Genomic DNA, 21,966 nt, shown 5'->3' with positions numbered 1-21,966 from the left:
TGGCCTGGCCAAGCTTTTCGTTTTCTTCTACCCACTATGTCCTCACACTCTGCGTGGTGAGCCTTCACCTAACTGTTCTGTAACCAGTCAAACCCAGCAGCAGCTCATGGGGATCAACTGGGACATGAACTTGTTGAGCAAGTAGGTATTAAAAACTGGTTTTTGTGTTGCTGTGGGAAGAAGTTTTATTTTAACGTTGAATTAACTTAGGTGTTTTCATATATAGTAGGTTATAGGAGCGTTCATGGTTATGTATTTTTTTCAACCAATTCTAATAATTTGCGGCAAGAATTCTTCAGTTTTATAAAGGAAGGTGAATCAGGCAAGGTGATTTTTTCTTTTTTTTTTTATTATCGGGGTTGGGGTAGAGTTTAGACAGGTTTAGGATGATGGCCTCCTCTTTGTAGTTACCTGCACTGGGCTTTTTTCACATATAACTTGTAGTAAAACAACAGCAGGTGTGTCAGATTGTACATGTTTGAGACAGAGCCTTGGTTAAGTCACCGTGTCGCTTAGCGTCTGGGTTTACAGCCAGCAGTAGCTGTTGGGGTGGAAAAATCACACAGAACGTGAGAAAACCCAATGATGGACGAGTTGTGACCTTGGAAGTAGGGAGTGTCTCTCACCGATTTCCTCCCATTTGCATTAAGAGGCGAACGGCGATTGGATTGGCACCAGAGGGCAACCTGGCACAGGCCGGATCTCGGCTTGGGTGTTTCCATAAAAACAGAAAGGACCTGTGTCTGTGGCTGTTTTCATCCCAGTACATGCGTGCGGAGCACTGGGTGAAATTTAACATCTGTACATGATTAAAAACAATCTCTCAGGGGCGCCTGGGTGGCCTAATCGGTTGAGCATCCGACTTTGGCTTAGGTCATGATCTCACGGTTGTCGAGTTTGAGCCCCACGTTGGGCTCGCTGCTGTCGTTCAGAGCCCGCTTCAGATCCTCTCTCTCTCTCTCTCTCTCTCTCTCTCTGCCCCTCCCCCACTTGTGCTGTCTCTCAAAAAAAAACCCAAAAAAACAATCTCATTCCCCCTGCCCCCCCCCCCAGAAGTAGACTCTCCCCCTTAAGAAATCAATAAAGGTCTATTATAAAACCAGACACATCTTTTTTTTTTTTTTTCAACTTTTTTTTTTTTTTTTTTTTTTTTTTTAATTTATTTTTGGACAGAGAGAGACAGAGCATGAACGGGGGAGGGGCAGAGAGAGAGGGAGACACAGAATCGGAAACAGGCTCCAGGCTCGGAGCCATCAGCCCAGAGCCTGACGCGGGGCTCGAACTCACGGACCGCGAGATCGTGACCTGGCTGAAGTCGGACGCTTAACCGACTGCGCCACCCAGGCGCCCCAAGACACATCTTTTTAGCTCTTACTTCTCTCAAAAGTTGAGAATGTCTCAAGAAACCAGAGACTTTAGGAGCACCCGGCTGGCCCAGAGTGTGCGACTCTTGACCTCAGTCAGGGTCCTGAGTTCAGGTGCACGTTGGGCGTGGAACCTGCTTCATTAAAAAAAACAAAACAAAACAAAACAGACTTGGAAGTTCTTCACCGGAATCTTAGCTTTCACACTCCGCGGCTGGTGGAGGACGCCATTTTATACGTTCACACGCACAGAGCACACTCGCGCGTGCAGACCACTTACAGAGCACACTCGCGCATCGCAGACTCACAGCACTCACGCGGAGCGCACTCCCACGCGCCAAGCACACGAGGCCCGCGCGGAGGCCGTGCGGGGCTCTCCGGCAGAAGGGCGCTCCGGAACGGTGGAGAGGCTGAGGATGCCCGGATGGCTCCCTGCCGCTGGGCTCTCCACCTCGCCGGGGGGGGGGGGGGGGCCGGCCCTGGCCTCCGAGCCCGTCCCCTCAGCCCGGGAGGCGGCCAGAGCCGAAGCCCCTGACTTCTGGGCACCGGCGGGTGGCCTCGGGACAGAGCGGCCCCCGTGTCCTGCGATGTCTCTGGGGACTAGCTTCCGGGTACCGCTCGGTTTGGGTCTGCAGATGCCATTTCGTCAGTTCTTTGATGCTTTATGAAAGTGGTCGTTTTTTGGTCTCTCGGTCAGTGTTTTTGGTCGCCATGCTTCCCCCCCCCCCACCCACCCCCCCCCCGGTCAGAGAGTGGGTCTGAGGCAGATCGGGGCTTGGCAGATCTCTCCTTTCGGGCCAGCGCTGTGGGCCGTGTGGTCTCTGTCGCTGCTCAGGCTGCCCGTGTGGGGCAGAAGCACACAGACGGCACGTAAAGAAACGGCCACGTGCAAATGCAGTGTATTTACCCCGATAGGCGGTCACAGGGGACTCGGCCCAGAGCGCGCATCCCCCTGCTGCGAGGCGTCCAGCCCGCCGGCGCTGGCCTCTGGAGCAGTGCTTCCTGACAGGGGTCTTCCTGCCCCAAGTTCCTGGGTCTCCACGGTATGAAAGGAAGCCCGGGGATTGTACTTTGGGTAAAGGATGGCCCGTATGTGGGGCCCTGGGAGGCTTGGCAGGCCTCTGGGTTTGTCCCGGGGACCGATGACGGCCCTGTGTCATTGCTGCGGGGGAAAGGTTGCCGTGGACACCGCCACACGGAGGGCTAATTAGGAAAACAATACGGCATCTGTGACCGGCAGGAGGACGTTCGGTTTGAAATATAAAATTAGTATCTATGTAGACGGGAAGTTGGACCGCCGAGAGAGTGGTCCTAACGTGCCACTTCCTGAGCGCGGGCACTCGTGTTCTCTTCTGGACGCAAGCCCCGACGGTCTAGGGTGCAAGCGTGGGGCCCTTTGGCCACCTGAGTGGCTCCTCTGTCCTGTGCGGATGTGGAGGCCGCTGCCTGAGCTGGCTGCAGCTTGCTGGAGAAGCGGATACACATCCGCGGAGCACGGAAGCCGTGACTGGAAACCGCACGAGGAAGCTCGCCGGAGGGTTCCAGAGGCTGCTGGTGACGCAGAGGACAAAACCTTCTGCGGGTGTGCTAGGGGGCATCTGGGTTCTCCCCTGCTCAACCGCCACGGGACGGTTGGGGGCCCGGGGGCCTGAGGCCCGTTTTAAGGGGCTGACCTCAGGGTGGTGCGGCTCGTTGCGCGACGAGTCCCCGACGCTGCCTGTACCGTGCACGCACGCTCCCTCCTGCTCTCTGTCACACCCGGGGAACAGGGGCCGAAAGCACAGGGAGGTAGATGTTGGCCTCGATGGGGCGGTCCCTGAGAAGGTCAGCCATCTGTCCTTGGGCAAGTCCAGCCGACACAGGGTGGACGTTTAGGGGTCACGCTGGGAGGCTTCCTCCAGGAGAGGGCTGGAAGTGGTGCCCTGTGAGGCCCTTCTAGTGCTCTGGGCCCATTCCACCCGCTCTGTGTCCCCTGGAGGCAGGCGGTCCCTTAGCAACCTCTGATGATACCATGGGACCTTCTCCACGCGACGGGACGGGCCTTCTCCCAGCCACTGCCGAGCGTCCGTGCTCGTGCTTGCGGGTGCGCTCCCGTGTGTGCATTCCTGCGTGTGCTCGACTGCTGGCTTGTGTGTGTGTGTGTGTGCGTGCACCCGTGCGTGTGCCTGCGTCTGAGTGCAGTTCTGTCACAGCTTGGATCGCTGTAGCCGCCAGCGCGGTCAAGGCTTAGAAGTGCTCTGTCGCTGCACGGCTCCCTTGGGCCCTACCGTTCTAACCACTCACCCACTGAGTGAAGGACATTTGGGTCGTTTCCAGATCGTGGCTTTTAGGGGTGAAGCTTCTGTGAACACCCACGAGCAGCAGCGCTCGCTTCTCTGGGGAGACGCCCGGAGCATGGCTGCGGGCCGGGCCGGCTGGTGAGGCACGTTTTTTGAGGCCCCACCAGGCGTCCCGAACGCGCGGCTCTCCTCCCTTCTGCTCCCGCCGTCACCGTGCGCGAGGTGAGCTCCTCAGCACGCTCACCAGCGTTCGGTGTTTCTGTTCGTTATTTCAGTCGTTCTGATGTCCGTGCTCACATTTCAAAGAGGACAGCCGGAAGCTCCCTGGGAATTAACTTGCCGCTCGGGGGGATTGGCGACATGTGCTCCTGGCTTGGAAACCGCCGTGGGCTGGTATTGGCATATTGCCCCGGCCTCGTGGTGGCGCCGCCCTGGCGGGCCCAGCTGTGATGTGCCCTTGTCTGCCCTGCCCGCGTGCGACATCCTTTTTCTCCAGGGGCTTTTCGAGAGGGGTGGTCTTCCTGGGCAGCGCTCAGAGTTGGCTGGCACGGGTCCGCGGTCTGTTAGGCCGGCCTCGGTGTGCCCCACGGTCTCCACGGTGGAGACACGGTTTCTCCAATCACTTGTCGCATCTGGAAAATTGCAGAAAACCTAGAAGCTGATCAGCTTCCCTGTTGCCGTGGAGACCTGGCAATTGTCATTCTGGGCCAGAGAAAACAGGCTCCCCGCCCCACCCCCCCGCCCGCGCCAGCCCCGCCGTCCACCGGCCATAGCTAATGCCCTCACTGCTGCGGCCGTCAGCCCGGGAGATGTTTGTAACTTTGCCTCCTTGTGCTCAGCAGAGAGCAACTCGGCAAAGTGGAATTTTAAAAAAGCAACGTTTGTTGTTTTTCCTGAGTTATACGTGGCCAATGTGAAAAAGAAGGAGAAACTAGACAAAAGCACATGGAAGGAATCAGGCTGATAACCTCGCGGTGAACGTCGTGGACATGTTCTCCATGTTTTCCCGGTGGGTGTACTCTATTTAACATATATGAGAGTACCCACATCGGCTCTGGTACTAGGGTTTCCGTGTTTTCTGGTACGACCAAGAAGAGGGTAGCTCGTGGTTGCTTTCATTTCAGCTTCTTTGATCACGACCGCAAACGGTCATTCTCCACGTACATGTTGGTCATTTGCTTTTGCAGCTTCTAGATTTTTTACCAGGTCTGTTTGCAAAGTTGACCTTCTCTGTATTGATTTGAAAACACTGCTCGTGCTAAGGGTTCTTCATCGTTTTGTTTTTTTTTTTTTTAAGAAAGAGAGCCAGGGAGAGAGGGCGATCGAGAATCCCAAGCAGGCTGCACACTGACAGCACAGAGCCCGACATGGGGCTCATCTCACAAACCATGAGATCATGATCCGAGCCGAAATCGAGTCAGGTGCTTAACCAACTGAGGCACCCAGGATCCCCCTCTCATCTATCTTTTACGTGTCAGATAGTTTTCCAGTCAAGTCACTCTTGTTTATGGCTTTTGCCCTAAGCAGACAACCCCTCCGCCTCTCCCAGCCTGCAGGAGCTTCCTGCCGCCTCGGCCCTGCACCGGCCTCCCCGGAGAAGGCCTCGCTGCCTCCCCACGCCCCATCTTGTCCCGTGCCCCCTCGGGGTTCCGTTTCTCCAGCCGTTAGAGAAAGACGAGGGTCGAGCAGCGAGGCATCGCCGGCTGCCTCAGAAAGCCAGGGGCCTCCCATTCGAGGGCTGGCTTCTCAGCCTCTGCCATACTTGGACCGGCTCTGCCCCCTTGGCTGGGGGAGGCCCTGGGTTTTGACGGCCGGGTTTAGCTTTCACTGGTGACGTGGGTCCTTCTACGTCTAGTGTCTCCAAAGGCAGATCCCGGGGAAGCTGAGAGCGGTTGCCCGGGGGTTATCAGCACGCGCCCCCGTGGGTGAAGTCCCCCCCCAGACCAAGTACTTGGCCCCACTGAGCCTGTCTCCTGTTGTCTAGGAGCGCCTGGCAGCCCTATGGCCCTGGCTGGGCCGCACTGTGTTGTTGCCCGCCTACAGTCCGTCAGCCCCATGGGATGGGCTCGGGTGTGGCTCCCGCACCATGCGGTGCCGGGGCCTGAGTCATTCTCTGTGGGGAGTGGGTGCATGTGGTCGGGTCCCCTCAGACAAAGGTGAGGAGGGAAGAGGTTGCCCGGTGGACAGAAAGGAGTCTTTGCCGGCTGTGCACCCGGTTAAGTGCCGGACCCTGAGACGTCACTGCAGACGGGAGCCCAGAAGCCAGAGCCAAGTTAGGGCCTGGTTGGGGGAAAGGCCGTGGCCCTCAGCCCTGGTCCAGGCTCTGACACCGCCCCCAGAACCACCGTGGCACATTAGTTAACTGCTGCCGGTTGTCATGCCCGAGAGCTCACTGTGCTCAAGGGAGGCCGTCGGCTGCATGGTGACCTGGGGGTCAGGTGGCATGGGGGCCGTGACCCCTAGGAGAGTGAGCTTGGCTCGGTAGCCGTGTGGGAGTCACCAGAAAAGGGCTCTGTGCCATAGGTGACCTGGAGCCCGTCAGGTTGTCAGCCTGTCGTGAAATTTTAGGTAACGCACGTGCGTAGAGCCCTTGCCAGTCTGGTGGACTGGCTGACGTGAGAAACGCCCTGTCCCGCTTCAGACGCGTGAGCGTGTGGAAGAAGCGTGACGGCAGAACCATACGGCGTAGCTGAAAGCGAGCCACGAGTGAGAGATACAGAAGCTCGAGGCCAGACTGGTGAGCGAAACTGGAGCCGGTGGGCCCAGAGCCATCGGAACCGGGCTCGTGTTCTAACAGTGGCACGGCCACGCGAGGTGGCCCGCCCCCTCACGTGCAGTGGGGGAGCCGGACTCCGGCCCCGAAGCCAAGAGCCGTGAATTGGAAAATCCTACCCATTGGGCAGATAGAGCAGGCAGGCAGGGTGGACGAAGAAAGGGCCCGTGATGGAGAATCAGAATCCCAAACCCACGGCGTGCGTGGGGGCCAGACCCAGAATTTCAGTGACCCGCGACCTGGGAGCCCCCAGCCAAGAAGTTCACCGGGAGACTTGTTCGGACCTCCGGCAGAGATCAGTGCAGAACCGACCCCCGGGGCCTCCCACGGAGAACGGCCCTCCTGAAGACTTCCACGGTGGAACAGCCCGGTCCACGGGACCACGGGAGGAGGGAACCGTGGTGACAGTCCGCCGGCAGGACGGGGGACGGAATTCACAAGAAACACGAGGCAGGGCACCTGGGCGAGGCTAAATGGGTTTGCGGTTTTGGGGGGATGAAGGGAGGGAGAGTCAGCATTCTGTCCCGTCTCCCCCAGCCTGGGAACAAACGGGAAGCTGAAGCGGAATCTGACTGAGACAGCAAAGGCAGAGGCGTCGGCGTGGAGCCCAACAGCAGGCTCAGCGGGCCGAGCGGGCCGAGAGAGGCGAGCACCCGACCGGGTGTGCAGAGTGCGGGGCGGCGGGGGCGGGGCCCGGCGGGGTCCCCGTGGCGCTGCTCCTCAGGAGTGCGGAGGGAGGGGAGGGACGGCGGCCAAGGGCAGGGTTTGAAGGTGACCTGGCATGCGTGTTGCAGGGGCACGTCTGGTCCCTAACTCCCGCTGGTGCCCAGCACGGCAGCCCGGGCGGGTGGGGGGGGCGACAGGCAGGGCGGGGCTGGCTGGCGGGAAGGAGCAGGGTCCGGGGCCCAGACGGCCGCTTCCCAGGCCGTCGCCCCAAGTCCTGGCAAATGGGAGGCCTGAGGTCGTGGCCTGAAGCTGACGTGGGAGGTGTGCTTCACCGGGAGCGACGTCGGATGGCAGGAGTGGTTTCTGGGAGTTTTCCGGTGTCTACAGATCGTGAACCAGCAGTGCTCTTTCAGGGGAGAGCTTGGCCGGGGAGAAAGATGAGAAATGAGTCAAATCTTGGTAACTTTTCCCCCACAAGACGCTGCCGCGCAGCCTGGGGTCCCAGCGGGGACACCGTCTAGCGGACTGCCGGGCGCACACGTTTCTTGACCTGGCTCCCTTTCTCGGGCCTTCATCCTGGTCGTGGCCTGGATTGTCCACGGCGCCCAGGCACACCTGGGAGGCGGGGGAGGAACCCGCTCGCCTGTCTTTGCCGAGAGCGATTCGGGGGCGCCCGCATCTGTGTGTGAGCAGCCTGCTGCGTGCGCCGTGTGGCCACGCATCGTGCCGGGGGGCCTGCGGACCTTCGCCGTCCCGGCACAAGGCGGTCGTGCCGACCGGCGTCCAAGAACACCGAGACGAGAAAAGAGCTGCTTTCGGATAAGTCGCGCATGCTGGGTGCCCTGGAAATGCTTCGCCTGTCGACTAAAGTGGCCTGCAAACAATGAAAAAAGAAAGTTAACGGAGGAGGCCCCCTCCGGCTGCTGACGTCAGCGCGTTCCGTTTTGCGTGTCCTTTCGGTTCCTGGGATGCCCGTCTGGGCATGCGTCTCTCGCACGTGAGCTCTTCGTGTGTCGCTCGACTTACGCCTCCAGTAGCGTTCTTCGTGTTTGAAGACAGAGCCCCCACCCCACGCCAGGCGTGTAGAGCACAGCCATGGTGAGAAGTGCAGAAGACGTGGAAAAGCCGAGAGAAATGTCTGGTGCGTGAGCACGTCTGTATTTTTACAGACGTGCTTAGCTTTCAGGCAGGCGGGCACACTTCACTTCATCACGCGGGTCTGTGAACCGAGCCAGGATCCGACCGTCACTGCCATTTTGGAGACTGAACCGCCCTCCACCGGGCCCCCCCGCCCCCCCTCGCCCCGTCCCCCGGTTTGGGTGGCTCCACTCCATCCCCTGCTCTCCTTCATGCCCGGCGTCGTCACCCCCTGTTCCACCGCAGCCCTGGGAGCCCCAGCCCAGACTCTCCCCCCTCCTGCCTCGGAAAGCAGAGCCCGCCCGGAACCTGGCCTCCCGAGTGAGTCTCTGCTTCGGTGGCTTGTTTTTTTGTTTTTCTTCCCTCTTCGCTTTAGAGGGGGTGTCCTGTGGTCTCGAGAGCTCTTGGCCCTGGCGCGCGTGGGTGTTTTAAAGCTACTGGGAAATTCTGCCCCAGAGGTGCCAGGAGCCGACTGGTGACGTATGTGCGCGCCTTCCCAGGTGGTTCTGCCCAGGGCCGCCAGGCCGCTTCCTTCACCAGAGCCACTCTTCTGTAAGGTCACGCATAGTAATAAAACAACATGCTTCCTGCCTTGCCCTCCTCCTGCTGGAATTATCGCCACTTCCTGGCTGTTCAGAGGAAGCCACTAAATTTGTTGTTTTCAGTCGAGTGGACACCACATTTATTTAAGGAAAGCTTATTTCATTATAACATTCGCTAACGTTTATAAGGAATATTAATTGCTGGCTGATCAGACAACGTGCGCGAGAAAGCTCTCCCATTTCGGGTCTGAGATACCAGAATGGGCAGATTAGCCTGAATATTTGTTCAATCTTTTCAAAATTATTTTTGTAATGGTATGAAAAGATTTCCCAGGATGGAGTATTCACAGCTGGGAAAACAGTCGCCGCTTTGAAGATGGTTTTCCCAGGCACAGAGCTCACGTCTCCTGCTGCGAGGAGCGTAAACAGTGTAACAGTGTCTAGTGAAACTTGCCGTTCTCTTGGTGAGTTTTCGTGGCATACGATGGCCTTCTTCCGGCCAGGCTGCACGGTCCCCTGTCGGGAATGTGCGTTTACAAACCTGGAGGAGACCGAACGGCAGTCAGCCCCAACAGGCCAGGGAAGCAGGTGCGGGTGTCGGACTCCCCGGCTGCTGAGTAGCTCACTTTGTGCTCATAGGTCGTATCTTTCAAGGTTGAGAATGAAAGTGGAGGTCGAAGTCTGGGCTCTCACCGACCCATCAGGTTGGTCTGGACGATGCCATCCGTACTTCCCCCAAGCCTCTGTTGGCCCCAGGGCCCCACACGCTCTCTTGGACTCCACACAGCCGCCACCCGAAGCCCCCTGGCCTGGGTACCAGGTCGTGGTTCGGCGGCAGGTCGGAAGCGTGTGGCTGCTGAACATCAGGCTGGGATGACTGTCCAGGGGCCGCCACCGGGAATACCGCAGGCGGGGCACGGGGCTTGGCGTGCAAGATGGGCTTGGCGACTGTGTTGGAAAGGAACCAAAAAGTGGGATCTAAGGAAGTGTGAGGTTTACACACCTGTATCAGGGTATAGGCCAACGCCTGAAGCACAGAGAGCCTGAGATCCGGTACCTTAAGTAGACTAGAAGTTTATTCCACAGGCCAGGGGTGAGTAGCCGGGAACCCGGGCCCCCTTCGCCTTACTGCTCTGCCTCCCCCTGGGGTGCTGTCCCTGCTGTGGGCTCAGCGGTGGCTCACTCTGCACCAGTGTTTTAGTTCCGGGGCAAGGGACGGTCGGAGCGAGGGTCCGTGGCTTCATCTTCACAGAGATGGCTGGGACGCTGCGTGCCTTCCGCTCACGCCCTGCTGGCCCCACCCGGGTCATCGGCCCGTCTGGCTGCACGCGAGGCATTGACCGTCACCCCCGCCTGGGCAGCCGGGAACCCGGTCAAAACCGGGGGCTGTGTTCCCAACGGCAGGAAGGGAAACGTGGGCACTGGGGGAGTCTGTCACGGGCGGGACCGCCTCGTCGTCAAGTTCCGAGGGGAGGCCTGCGGGCAGCACTTAGTGCCGCGGGCTTGTTGGGTGACCTGGGTTTCGGCAGGGCAGCGGCACGCGGCGTGACCTCGGCACCCGGCTTCTCCCTGATGGTACGTCCAATGGGGATCGCACGCGGGTAGCGCACAGGCAGCCACAAGGGTGCGTGAGGTAACAGATCGAATGGCTGACGCGGTTCCTGCCACGGGTAAGTGCTTAAGACGTGGCCGTTGCTCCTGTGCTCGTTGGAACGAGTGACACTGTGGTCACGCGCATCCCTTTGGGATGCGTGGGGTTGATGTTTGCCTAGGTGGCCCAGAAGCGGATTTGCGCAAACCTCTGCATTTGCTGAGGGCAGTTTGGTGACTTAGCGTTCTGTTCACATTATCGCTATAAAACCCGGTAAGTAGAGTCTGGCTGCGGCATCAGAACCCGCAGAAGCCTCCCACTTCCCTTCCCCTTGACCTGACTCCTCTGTGCTCCAGCATCACACCTGAGAAGTCAGGGTGGCCGCAGACCCGGCTCGTGGCAGGCAGGGGACCTGAGACCGCGCACGGGAGACGTGTGGCGCGGCCCTGGGCTGTGGTCAGCACTCAGTACGTGCCGCTGTGACTTGTTCTTTTAATCAAGTAACGTGTGAAAATGGGGTCGGGATCTCTTCCGTCTCGATCTCCTACCAGGAGGTCGGGCCTCTTGAGCTGGCGTCTGACGGTATGGCTGAACTTTGGGAACACAAAGGGCGCCGTGTGCCGTTATGTGACGATGGCCTTCTCAGCCTCAGGCATTCCATGGCGGCCACGTTCGTGTGAGAAAATGTCATCCTAGTGAGTATCAATAGCACCTGGCGGCTGGCCTTCTGTCCTCATGTGTTGGGGTGCAGACGGGGGGTGTCTCCCCGGAGGGTGACGTCTTCCTCCTGGCCCAGTGGGATGTTGTCATTGCCCTGAGTGGCCGACTGGAGGTTGCTTGTGAAGTACAGACTCGGTCGTGTGGCCCCTCTGTGACCGTAAGCCGTTTTGAATGAGGTTAGCAGAGTGCCATTCCTGAGGACCAGAGAGGCCACTTGAGTGCCTCTCCCAGCGGCCTGTGGCCTCTGCTGCCCTTTTCAGGATGGAGGCGTCTCACCGCCTGGTGGATTGGGTGGAGTGCTCCCAGAGGGCAGGCCTGGGGGACCCAGGTCAGCCAAGACGTGGGTGATGCACGGGCAGTGTTTCCGAGCACGAGTGAGTGTGCGCGCAAGTTGTGTGAGGGTGCGTGTGTGTGCGTGAGGCTCTATCGTCCCAGAGCGCCCTGGCACTTTGCGGCCACTCCCAAGCGCGAGTGTGGGTCCCGTGCCACCTCGGCTGAGCGGTGCTCCCGGCCAGAGAGCCTGGGGCTGCGCCTCCTGTGCCCCAGCCTCCAGGGCGGCCCGTGTTCTCCGTTCTCCGAGCTGCAGCCCGTCCCGGCCCCGTGGGGAAAGCAGGTGTCTCGAGGCAGCTCTGCGCCCCCTGGGCGTCAGCTGGGCCCAGACGCCGGCCCTGGACGCACGGTTGCCGCCAGCCCATCTGACACGGGTCATGAATTTGTAACTCGGAGCGCAGGGTGGAGATGTTCCCGAGCACGTAAACCGAGTTTCCCTGTTGTATGTGTTTTGTAAGAAAGGAATTCAAACCTGTGATATTTTCTGTCTTTCCTGTGGCCCCCACATCCTCCTCAAAACAAACACCCTCAACCCCCACGTTGGCAGTTTGTGCAAACAAGCGATCCGAAAATTAGAACTGCCCTGGGTTCACATAACCTCACGGAACTTTGGTTTTAAAAAGAAAACAGAACTTTCTTCAAGAAAAACAAGCAAAGCAAGGGGAATTGTACTCTCAGAATGCAGACCTGGAGTCCCCATGTCCGAGCAGGGCATTCTCTTGACTAGTATGTGGCTTACCTTGACCCAGGAGCCCCGCGGGTGCACGGGGTCTGGGGACAGACGCGCTCAGGGTGCCCGTCCTGGAGCGGGCCCGCTGCCACCCCAGCCTCCGGGCCAGGGAGAAGGGAATGGAGCTCTCTCCGGCAGGCAGGTCCTTTCCTCGGGATAAATTATTTGTGGCAAATACAGTCGTAACTTTTTTCTCAGTGTTTGTGTTCATTACCGGCAGACTCAACTGTACCGAAGAGGTTTCAGGGCGCAGCTGTGCACCTGTGGGGCTGCCCGTGAGCACGAAGCCAGAAACGTCGTAGGCGTCTGTGGGGGGACGAACTGATGTAAGCTTGATGGGGTGGCTGTTGGAGGACAGGCCGGACCCTTGCACGTCCTGGGGATTGTGGGGGCAGCGCCCGGTGACCCCAGCGGGGAGCCAGGAAATACAGGGAAGCGGTAATATCAGGGCGCAGACGGAGGCGGTGTGTTTCTCCCTCTCCTCCCGGCTCCCCCCAGCCCGTTCCGCCCTGTCCACCCCCGCGCACGTATACCTCCTCTCCCTTCTCAGGTCTGCCCTTTAGGGGAGATGTCTTTCCTCCCGACTAAAGTTTCTAGTTCTGTGATTTGTGTTATCCACGTCCGGTGTGAGCTTAGCCTTGACTTTTAAAAACCGGTGCCTGGACCGTGGGGTGGGGTTTGCGAGACTCCTTTGCTTGAAGAAGGAGGACCGTGTTAATCTGGGAAACGGGAGGACCGTTGGTACTAAGTTCTTGCTCGAGCCTCTGGTTTGAAGCGGGGCGGCTGGGCATTTTATTTCCTCCTGCAGACAGCCAGAGCTCTGGTGGGCCTCCTTCCCTCCCGTTCCTCCTCCCCCTTCCCTTCTTGTTGTAAAACCTGCCAGAGAAAAGTGCTACGGCTTAGCGGAAGCCACACCCAGCTCCAGAAATCATCACCTTAGGCCCTTACCGTCATCACCTCCTTGCTTTTCCCCAGAGCTGTGCTTCTCAGGTGTGCAGCCTGTTACACAGTTTGGTTTTGCTCGTATTCGAGCTGTGTGTGGGTGCAGTTGTATGACGCGAGTTTTTGGTATTTTACTTTTTCAGCCAAACTTTATTTGTATGCATTATCTGTACAGCAGCGTATGGCTCTAGACCGTTCATTTTTCTCTGTGTGTGGATATACCACGGTTTGCTCATTATTCCAATTTTGGTTGTTGCAGACAACGCTGTGATGAATTCTTTGACCTGTGTCCCGTCCCGGGCGTGTACACGTTTCTCGGGGGCCGTGGACCTACTCGTGGAGTTGCAGGGTCTCGGGGTCCGTGGCTCTTCATCTCCACTAGATAAACCTCTACGTTATTGTCTGTTACCACGTAATAAATTACGACACTTAGTGGCTTAAAATAACTAGGTGTGTGTGGACGTGGGTCTGGGCGGAGCTCACGTGGGTCTTCAGACTCGACTCTCTCAGGCCGCAGGTGGGGTGTGGTCTCACCCGAAGGCCCAAAGGGAGGCGGGAATCTGCATCCTGCCTCCCTCCGCAGCTGTTGAAGGATTCGTCCTCGCTGGCGGGTGCACTGAGGGCGTCACTTCCTTGCCGGCTGTTGGCCTAGCGCCTTGCCGTGGGGGCCTCTCCGTGGGGAGCTCACAGGATGGCACCTGGCTCTGTCACAGGGAGAGAGAAAGGGAGGGCACGAGAGGGGACGTCATCATCTTTTGCGGCCCGTCTCGGAGGCGGTTTCCCCTCGCTTTTGTTATGTTCTCTTTGTTAGAAGCTTGTCACGAGGTCCGGCCCCCACACGTGGGTGTGGATGTTGGGAGGCGGGGACCGTGGGGACCATTTTAGAAGCAGCCTGCTGCAGCCCCACTGTCTTCTCAAAAGTGCGGCCCGCGGACATTTGCACAGCAGCGGGTGAGAGCTCACGATGAGCCCTTTTTCGGCAGTGCCTAGTCTGTCAGGCTTGTAGTAATATTCTTCGTGTGATGAGCATCTCACTGTGGGCTTTTAATATTTTGATGACTTTGTACTCAGAGGGAAAATAGACTCAGAATAAAAGGCGAAGACCGTAGGGACCCAGATTCGAGGCCTTTCGGTAAGCGCACGCCCCTCTGTGCTGGAAGGCCCGGGGCCTGCCGTTTGGCCGTCCGCCGCCCACACTCTGTCCGCGCTGGCCTCCTGGACGCAGGTGCCACTGCTCTGGAAGGGGCCTCCCACGCAGACCGCGCGGGCCTCAGGTCCCTTCACCCTCCTGTCCCGCTTGAGTTTCGGACTCTCCCAGAGCTGTTCGCTCGGCCTTCTCCCGGTGGGCAGTGGGAACACCGCTGCTCCGCCGCTCAGGCACGATGCTTGTATTTATTCCTTCTTATTGTGGTAAAATACACACAACGTAGAATTGACCGTCTTAGCCACTTTTCAGTGCGCGCCTCGGGGTTACTGAGCACATTCATGCAGCTGTGCAGCCGTCCGCACCGTCCGTCTCCAGAACATTCCATCTCCCCACACTGAGACTCTGTCCCTGTTACACACAGACCCCTCCCCTGGCCCATCGTCTACTCTGTGTCTCTGCGAGTTGGACTCACCAGGGGAACCCACGGCGTGCGTCCCTTCATGCTTGTGCTTGTCTGTTGGTGCTGCTCTGTCTCCCGGCCCATCCGCGAGTCCCAGCGACTTGGGAATGTAGCCTGAGCCTGGCCACGTCCTGGCCCAGGGCCTTCACCCTTCCTGCTCTGCCTCGTGGCCTCCCTTGGGGCTGTTCCGAGTGCCGCTGTTGGTTGGTAATTTCGGACGGAGGCCACACCCAGATCCGGACCTGTGGGCCCAGCTTACCTCTGCCGTCTTCCACACGGAGTAGATGTTCGGTACCAAGTCGAGGAAACTGTCCCCTATTCCTGCTTTTCTCCAGTTTTTATCATGAATGGATGTTGGATTTCGTCAGGTGCTTTTTCTGCACCAGCTGTTACGATCACTTGATTTTTCCTTGTTAGCCTGTTGAGTACAGTATATGATCCTGACTGACACTTGAATGTCGAAGCAGCCTTGCATCCCTGGGACGAGCCCTCCCCCCGCGGTCACGGTAGATAGTCATGTTTACATGCTGCCGAATTCTGTTGCCGATATCTCAAGGACATGTGTATCTAGGTTCACGAGGAACACTGATCTATGGGGTTTTTTGTACAGTCTTTGCCTGGTTTTGAATCGGGGTATTTCGTGTCGGCTCTTCTTTTAACGTTGGTCAAGTTCTGTAGTGGAACCCTCTGGGCCTGGAGAGTTCCGTTTCGGGGGCTTTTAACCTGTGGATTCGCTTTCCTTAATAAGCTGCGGTGCTACTCAGAGTAGCTCTTGCCTGTGACTCGTTGGTGGGGCAGTTTGTGCAGTTGTGGGGCAGGTGTGTCGGGAGCGGCCTTGGGTGTTCCGGTGCGAAGTCCGCGCCGGCTCCTGCGTCTGGCGCGTCTCTCGTTGTTACACTTGCGTCGCTGCTGCTGTCACTGCTGTTGACAAACCCTCAACGGGTGTTTCTGATGCCTGGGAGGGCCGCGTCGTCCCGGAAGCCTCCCTGGCTCCCTGGCTCCCTGGCTCCCGCGGGGTGTCTGGGGTGCCTCTGCCCGAGGCTGGCTCGCCGGGCCCCAGGCTCAGACGGGTCCCTCCGTCCCCCTGTGGCAGGGAGCGTGGCGCTCCTCAGTACCCAGGGCGCCTGTTCACTACCTGCTGTCGGCATAGTGTGCGCTCGCGTGTGTGCGTGTCTGTGCACGCGCATGCATGTGCGTGCACTCGGGGGGGTGGGTGAAGGTGACGCGGGGGCGCAGGGCGCCGGCGTGTCGAGGGGGATTACTAGCGCGGCCCTTTGGGGCCTCGGCTCACTGCAGGACGTGGGGGCGCCCTCAGAGGGCAGGACAGGTGCCCTCAGGACATCGGTGACTTTTGCGTGCCATCGTCCCCCTCGCCTGTTTCCTGCTTTCTTCCGGAAACCGGTCTGGGCGTCCTCCGCACCTTCAGGTTTCCCGTGTTTTCAAGGTACAGGACACTACGTGTGTCGCCAGGTCTAGCCACGTCCACGTTGTCAGGGGCAGGTTGCTGCGGGCGTTGCCCTGGGACCAGGTTCTCGCGCCCCGGGGGGACTTACGGCGGGCACTCTGGGGCAGTTCTGTGCGGTGACCTCGAGGGCAAGAGCCTTCGGCCCTGTCGCTCCTCCTCAGAGGAGCTGGGACTCTGCAGCGGCCTGCTCTGGTTTTCTTCCTTTTGGAGTGATTTACATGTTTTAGTCAACAAAGGAAAAGGCTACTTCGCTTGCTGCAGGCAGGTGTCCTGGACGGGGCTGTGTCTCCCACAAGTGACGTGTACCCCCCTTCCTGTCGGCCGCCAGGGTTCGCTGTGTCTCCTGGGGGGCCGAGGACCCTCCTGTGCCTTGAGAGCCGCCCTCCGTCTTCCCTCCACATAGCAAGTGCTGCCTGCAGAGCCCCGTCGTAGGGGCCGTGGGGTCTCACACGACCCCCTCCTTCTGGGGTGGGGCCAGGGGTAGTAGCCGTCCGGGCAGGGGCAGGAGGAGGGGGAAGTATCCAGGGTGCTGCCCGCCATGGTGCTGTCCTTCAAGGGACCTGCTGTCAGTGGGTGTTCGTGCTGGGCAGGACCAGCCCCCTGGGAGAGACCGGGGGGCGTCGCCTTTTCTGAGAATAACTGGCATCTTTCCAGGACTCCCTACAGCTGATTTCTTGTGATAAGTTTTAGATTGATTCCACCCTGGGAGAAAGGCCTGGAATCACAGATCTGCTGCACTTTTGTTTTGTGTTCCTTTGGCTTTTAAAACCCTTGTTCCCGCATGAGAGCCCCCACCCCCTGGACAATGGCAAGACCCAGATTAAGTCGCCCACAGCCAGCCTGTGTGCCGCCACCGAGGTGGGGGTGGGGGTGGAAAGCCCGTGTTGTGTGTGTCTGTGAGGCCTGGGCGGGTGCCCCCGCCGCTGTCCTGCTGTCCCAGACGGGGCCACCCCCCTCCCCTGGGAGTCAGAGAGCGGCCGGGCCCGTGGCTCCAGAGGGCTTACTGGCAGCGTGGGCCGTGGGTCGTCCGGGAGGGGGTGGAGGGGGGGCGTCGGTCACCGGGAGTCAGGGAGAGGCCGGGACCTGGCGGGCGTCTTACCGATGACACCGCCCGCCCTCCTCCCTGCCTCCCTTCCAGTTCGGGGTGTTCACTGGGCTGACTGACCTCCCCCATCCTCGCCACCACCCCTGCCAGAAGCCGGGAGGCGGAGTGCTCACGGGCTCCGCGGCCGGGCCTCAGTGATGGGCTCTGGAAAGGCGGCCCGCCGATCCTTCGTGTGAGGAAGCACAGCCTCTCTTCCCGGCTCGGGTGACGAGCGGGGTGCGGAGGGGAGCGGGGTCCTGGGCGCTCAGACTCGTCACCCGACTCCGAGCCTCGGTGTCACAAACAGGACGTACGTGTTTCAGACGTGGGTAAGGACAGCCCGTTGGCTAGGGACCAGGGACCCGAGGCCCTCGCCCCGTGAAGGTGCCCCAGCGCGGTACGTGGCGGAAGAGATGGCCGTCGGCCCGAGAGTCCACCCAGGAGACTGACGCCCGGCCTGGGCAGCGTCCCCTGGGGCCTAAATTGGGCTTTACTTGTTACTGCGGTTCCGTTCCTCTCTTTCTAACTTGCCGCGTACCGAGAGGTACGCCAGATAACCCGTTTCCCACCGCGGCGAGGCGGTGTGCAAGGACGGGTCCCGGCAGAAGGCAGCTTCCGGGACCCCGGGCGGCTCCACCGTTCCCATTCGCAGGTGTCCGTGACGCTCGCGAAGGGTGCCCCTCCGTCTCTGGCCTGACATTTGGGATGGATGCCCCGGTCCCGTTTTGGATCTCGTTTGCTCCTGACCGCATCGAGGTCACGGTGCCAGCTGAGGACACGGAGACGTTGTGCCCTATTCAGAGTCCGCATCTGGACTCCCCTGCTCCCGTGGGCTCCTCGTCGACGCTCAGGTGAGGGCCGTCCCGGCTCTGCTGTGTGGTGCCCCTGCCCCCACACGAAAGCGGCCGGACGTCCTGCTCCCGTCGGGTGTCCTGGGTTTGGCCCGCCCTGCGGATTCTCACGAGGCACGGCTTCGCCGGGACGGTCAGCAGCCTGCAGGCGCCCTCCGCTCACTCGCCCGCCCCTGTGTGCGCCCGCGCCAGGTTCATTCCGTGCTCATCTTACGTACAGTGCGTGCACTCGGGCCCGTTGCCGCAGCGGGCGCACGGGTCCTTGTCTTTCGGTAGTTTATAATCGTCTTGGTGCTCACGGTGTGCCGGATCCGGCCAGTGAGAACCGTCCGGGTAGGTCCCCGTGGCCTTTTGCTGTGACTTTGCTGTTTTCTTGAAGCTTTTCTTCCTTCTGGCAGGAAACCACGTGGCAAAGCTTACTCCGTACCTCCCTGTTCTGGCCGGGTCGGCTGTTCACCTGGGGAGCCTGGCTTCTCCTGGGGGGAGGGCTTGGGTGTCGGTGGGCCCCCAGCCGCTCAGGCCCTTTCTGGCCCCTTTGAGCAGGTGGGGCCGGGGTGCGTGTGACATGCCCGCCCACGCGCCCACGCGGTCCCGTGTGCCCTCCTGCACGTGTTCTCAGTTCAGAGATCTCGGGGTTCACTGGCCGCCCGCGGTTCCATCACCCTCAGGCCCTTCTTGCTGCCCCTTCTCCCTTCCGCGTTGCACCTCCCACTGCCCACCCGAGAACCACTCTGGGTTCACTGGCGAACACGCGCGACCCATAACACGTGTGGAAGTTTCAGGATAGCTTCGGCCACGCCGCATCGGAAGACGAGGGGACACACGCCGGTGACGCTGTAATGGTGCCTCCACCCCTCCAAGGGGATGTGGGGTCTGGGAAGCGTCACGGTCATGATCAAGGGTCAGTTATTAAGCACCAAGAGAATTAGGAAATCGCACTCGGTGCCAGCGCGGGCTCCCAGCTCGGCCCTTGCGAGCTCTTGCTGGGGTTGCAGGGCCTGAGTAGCCGGGAGAGCTGGGTTACCAGGAAACAACAAAGCAATCCCACGCCTTGATTTTATCTTGCGGCAGCAGCGTTCCTGACAAAGTAATTAAATCAGCCTCTGCTCCCGGGCAAATGCTTTTCAAAGGGGCTGTGCTCGAAGGGGCCGGGTAGCCTGCGCACAGAGCCTGCCTGGCTTTGCCGTCTCTGCACTGTGTCCCTGGCACCGGCTCAAAAGAGGCTCCGGAGGCCGCCTGCCTGGCCTCCGGCGCAGTAAGCGTTCCTTCTTGTGAAGTCGGGACCTCTACCTTGCAGGCTGCTTCCAGTGACTATCCAGTGGACCCTCAGCTTCCAGAGGTTAGAGGTAGGAGCTGTGCCTGACCCCGTTGGACCTGTGCCTCGGTCACGCGCCAGCGCAAAAGGCCTGTTGAGGGGCCGTTCGGGAGCAAGAGTTGGCTTCCGGGCGCTGGGCCAGCCTCTCCCAGCTTTCACAGGGTGTCTGCCACGAGGACGGAGGCCCTCATGGAGGCCCCTCTGACCGATGCTTTGGGGCTTTGCTCAGACACGGTTCCTGCCCAGAGGTCTTTGGAAGGGATCTCCCTTCTGCTCCTTCCTGCCCAGAACATCCCATCTGGACAGGGTCGAGCCTGTGACTTTGACTGACCTCTTGATCCTCGGGTGCCGTAGAGGAAGGGATGTGGGTTTTGGAGACCGGGGCTGGGCGTCGGTTCCTGGCTACGTCGTTACCCTTGAAGATTTTGAGCGGTTCAGGACTCTGGGTAACGGGGGCAGTGTGTACCTCGTGGGTTTTTGGGCAGGATCGGAGACGAGGCCTGGCCTTATTCCCCAGTGTGTCGTCCGTCTCCCCACCCGTCCTCGAGAACCACGGCCAGACAGCATGGGTCTCCCAGCCCTGCACTCCGTCAAGCACCTGTCCCTCACCGCTCGTCACGCTGGGAACGGGGCACATTTGATGAGCCCCTTGCACGTCTCAGGCGCTCCAGGCTGGGGCACCCGTCTGTGCCTTGGCTCTGCAACTGGGAGTCGTCAGCACTGGGGCCAAAGGGGGGGACTTGGTGACGAGCAGGGAATGAAGGCCAGGGGCTTGCGCAGTGCCTTCTGCCCCAGCTGGGCCCTGGGCGGGGGCAAAGCCCCCCCGAGAAGCTGTTCACAGAGAGCTCTGAGGACGCGGGAGGGAAGGCATCCTAGACCCCCTCCCGGCTCTTAGAGGACGAGGTGTGTCAACGGCATGTCTGTGCCCTTTGCGGACTTGTGGCTTTTGCGGGTTCTGGGGAGGCACAGGGCGGAGGGCGGACTCTTCCCTGGAAGTTACTCCGGCATCTAGATCGCCGGCTCACCCTCACCGTGGCCGTAGGGTGGGTGTCCTGGGACAGCGCCGCGGGCCGGCTCATGCGGCATCCCCACGGTGGTGTTCCACACGCCTGACCTGCTAGTTCGTGGGAACCGTCCCCAGCTGTCGGTCGGTCTTCCTGTCCTGCATTTGGGATGTTTATTTAGAAAGTGAGTCTTAAGTGGGACTTCGGTGCTGGAGACGGCATTTCTGCGAGGTCACAGTTGGTCACTGAAAATATTTACTTGGGACGGATACTCTCTCTCTTGGTGATTTGCACCCATAAAAGCCATTTAAACTACAGATGGCTCATTTTCCTGTTACCTAAACACTGTCTCACCTCTCCTTCGGGAAGCCTTGCCTGTGTGCAGGTCCTTGAGGGCCCCGCTTTTCTGGGGAGGCGGTCCCCTGAGTGGAGTATGTGGGGCGGGAGGAGTAGGGTTCACTTTGATCCTGGCTTAGCCCTCACTGGAGGCCGGGGGTCCCCAGACATAGCCCGCATTGGAGGCCACGGCTCTCCAGGCAGCATGAATGGACGGGGCCCTCTGGCCTCAGCCACGTCGGAAGGCAGGGGCCGTAGCTTGTGCGCATTAGAGGATGGGGTCCCCGGGCTGGCCCGTGTCAGAGGACGGGAAGCCACCCCCACCGAGCCGCCTCAGGAGCACCCTGAGCTACTACAGACTCCACGCCTGATGCGGACAGTACAGAACCTTCTGGAAGAGCCAGGGCATGTGGTCCGTCTGCAGTGAAGCTCACTTTGGCCCCTGGAGGTTGTGCGGCAGCGTCTGACATCTTAGAGACACCGGGTGCGTGCGGGTGACCAGACGTTGATGCCGACCTCGTGAGGGAGGATGGGCGGCGAGCCCCAGGTGTGTGTTTTCCTCGTGGGGAAAGACCGACTGCGCTGCCGGGGCCCCAGCCCACCCCCGCCCCCCGCCCCCCGCCCCCCACCCCCCATCCACGGGGAACAACCCGGAGCCCTGAGAATCGGCATGGGACTGTGTTTTATTGACAAAGCCTCACCGTTCCTGGCGGTCGCGAGGTTTTCTCTGCTACATTTTAGGGCGAACAGTTTACGCTCCCTTCATCTTCGCCCCCGCCATGGTTCCCAGAGGCCAGCTTTGTACCGCGCACGCTGGCTCCACCGCCCCCCCCCACCCCCCCCCCCCGACCTGCCCCTCGCGGTCTCGGTCCATGGTGGCGTGGGTGCAGGTAACACCGTAAACGGGCAGCGGTGGGCCGGCGACCCGGACGGCAGCGGCGGCTCTGGTTGGAGAAGAACCTTCCGGCAGAGGCAGCTCGGGTGCTCAGGGTCACTTAGCCGGCGACGGCGGGCGGCTGTTCTGAGCGGGCTGCCGGGAGAAGGGCTTCTCCGTTCCTGTCTCGCCCGAGCACACTTGTGCGTACCACGAGGAAGCCACGTGCCACAGACGTGGAGAACGGACCACAGCGTCCAAGTCAGATCTGCTCAGTGTGTTCTGTCCGGACTTCATTCTTCCCGAGGATGGCAGAATTATGGCAGACCGACCTCAAAACTGAGGGATTTCCTCCA

General features: G+C 60.0%; 1 protein-coding gene across 1 annotated transcript in view; it reads left to right on the top strand.

Annotated features, from left to right (window-relative positions):
• C18H7orf50 (chromosome 18 C7orf50 homolog) overlaps nt 1-21,966 on the top strand; it is a 110,580-nt gene that overhangs the window by 15,582 nt on the left and 73,032 nt on the right. The window lies entirely within an intron of this gene.

This window comes from Neofelis nebulosa, chromosome 18 (assembly GCF_028018385.1).
Source record: "Neofelis nebulosa isolate mNeoNeb1 chromosome 18, mNeoNeb1.pri, whole genome shotgun sequence".
Lineage (NCBI taxonomy): Eukaryota > Metazoa > Chordata > Mammalia > Carnivora > Felidae > Neofelis > Neofelis nebulosa.
The sequence above is the reverse complement of the archived record's forward strand: the minus strand, read 5'-3'. Positions and strand labels throughout refer to the sequence as shown.